At 38.7% G+C, this 2531-nt stretch overlaps 1 non-coding gene across 1 annotated transcript; it reads left to right on the top strand.

Moving 5' to 3' along the window:
- The first annotated feature begins 596 nt into the window (after positions 1-596).
- LOC116149052 (small nucleolar RNA SNORA18) lies at positions 597-726 on the top strand. Its single transcript, XR_004132689.1, has one exon. It is a non-coding gene; the product is annotated as a small nucleolar RNA SNORA18 (small nucleolar RNA).
- Positions 727-2531: the final 1805 nt, after the last annotated feature.

Raw genomic sequence — 2531 nt, 5'->3', positions numbered from 1 at the left:
TGCAAATGGCATAATGTTGTCATTTTTATGGCTGAGTAGTATTCCATTGTATAAATATACCACACTTCTTTATCCAGTCACAGCAGGTAAGGTTTCTACAGAGAGAATGTTATAAAAATCAAAGGCATTCATGAGAAAACCTAGACTTCCAGTTCTCTTAAAATAAGAAGATTTGGGAACTCAGGGCCTGTATTCCTGCCTAGCAACAATTGGCTGGATCTGGATAAACACTGACCCCTTGAAAAGGAATGTGCCTGCTCTGTGTTAAACTTAGTTCATGATGTTACCTGCCAGGCCTCCAGGGGCACTGGAATTTGCTTTCTTTATTTCATATGCTCTTATATTCTGTGAATTTGTTACAAGTATGTTTTACTCTTTTAAATAAAAGGTAAAGATTAAAATTTATGGTGGCACACTCAAAAATTTGTAATAAATTACAAAAGGATTTCAGTGGTGATATATTAATAGTATTGTAGTGCACTTCAATTTCTAGTAGTTATAAATCCAGCAATTTTAGTTAGTTGCCACAGAATTGAGGCCAGTTTAACCAGGAATATCCTGAATATTGAAATCATATGTTAAAAGCAGCTCATCTGGTTGAGGTCTGTCCCGATGGGGCTTTTCCCATAGACCTACGTCATTTGCAACTCCTCATAGAGTAACTATGTGGTTTCCATTACTCACAGAACTACATGTTAGATCTGTGGAAAGAATTACAAGACAGAGATGCTAAATAAACATTGAAAAACCTAACAGTCAAACTTTTTTATCTTAGGTATTGGCAACGATCGGTACTGTTCTAGGGTGTGATGAGCTTAGGAGTAAATGATTTGAACTGAATGCATATTTAGAGGGTGTCAGAAATTCAGAACCAGGCAGATCCACCTTCCCTGACCCCAAATATGTAACAGTCCTAAAGTAAATTCCTTGAGGAAACCAGATCCCAAAGATTACAGGTGAGGAGCTTTTGAAGTGTCCTCGTGTTCCACTGGAAATCAAAGAAGCCCAACTCAAAGAATTATGGACTGACTGCCAGCTGTTGATTGAGCAAAAATTATTGAAAGGGTTGTCTTGAAGATTATGACTCAGACATTGGAGGAACTAAGGGTTAATGGGCTGTGGAAAGAATCAGAACATGTGTGAAATTCTTTAAAAATTTATTGACTTAAATTATGTTACACAATTTAAAAAAAACCTTTACACTTTAAAAAAAATCATCTAAATCCATATGTATAGAATACCTACTATGTGCAAAGAAAAATGATAAATGCTGCATAGCTAACAAAACAAGCAGTGTGATATCATTCCTTTGCTTTCTAAGTCGTCCATGAGGTCTACAATAGCTGACTGGCTGCTGTACACTGACACTATTTTTTCATAGTTTTCATTATAGAACTTATTTTAACCCCTTGTTATAGCACTCAGTTATTTTCTATTCCTGCTTTCAAGAGAGCTTTACTATTATCTCAGTAATCTTTGAACTATTTTTCCACCCTCCTGATTAATCAGTTCTGCATTTTGGGATCAAATTAATCTCTAAAACATTGCTCCAATCTTGACATTTCCCTTTTATTACATATTAATTCAGTTCTGTAATTTGGAAAATCAAAGCATGCTACAGGCTGACCCCAGTGTCTAGATTTACTGTTGTCATGTGCTCCATGTTTCAGCCAGCACTGGGCCGCTGATGACTTTCTAAACATAATTTCAGATCTTCCATTCTCTTGATGATTTATTCTTCCTGGAATGTCAACTCTTCTGTTTCAGTTGTGGTTTAAAACCCTAGCCAGCCTTCACATCTTTAGCTCAGACGCCGTCTCCTCCGTGAAGCCTTCTGCCACTTCATCCTTCCTGTGAACTTCCGCTGTGGTTTGCGTGGACTCCTGACACAGCGCACAGTCAGCTGATTGGCATCACAGTAATTAAGGCATTACTCTTTTCTGCTTCTCAGTATGTTTCTAAAGATCAAGGATCGCCATCTGCAAGCACAGAATTTTGCATACTATTAAAATTCAAAGTTTCCACTTGAAAAATGAGACATACAAAGCTGATGTTAGGCAGAAATGAGGAAGCAGACAGAATTGTAACGGGGAAGATAAAGCAGACCTAATAGAGGTATCTTACAGGAACTTCGGCTGCATTAGGGTGTTCGTGGGGGTGAGGGAGGAGGGTATCACTGCCTAAGTGTAACACGTGCACCTGGTGCCTCCTTGACAGGATGACAACAATGGAACCTCTTCTCAGTAACCACCAGGTGTCCAGCTAATGTCAACTGAGGATTCGGAGCAGGCTGGTTTGGTGTAGCCTATGTTGAGTGGATTTGAAATTTTAGAATGAAAAATTATTTGAGACAATGTTCTTAGGAAAGCCAGAAAACACTTAGAGGACAGAGTGTCAGACTGGCTGTTGGAGGACTTCTGGTAACTTCTATCATTGGAAAGCTGTTGGTGGTTTGCAAATGAATCGTACTAAAGTAATCGGCCTTGACTGTCCTGAGTCTGCAAGAGGAGGGGACACCAAGCCTTGATAAA

The sequence above is a fragment of the Camelus dromedarius genome, chromosome 20 (assembly GCF_036321535.1).
Source record: "Camelus dromedarius isolate mCamDro1 chromosome 20, mCamDro1.pat, whole genome shotgun sequence".
Taxonomy (NCBI): Eukaryota; Metazoa; Chordata; class Mammalia; order Artiodactyla; family Camelidae; genus Camelus; species Camelus dromedarius.
Note: the sequence above shows the minus strand (reverse complement) of the source record. Positions and strands in the feature narration are given on the sequence as shown.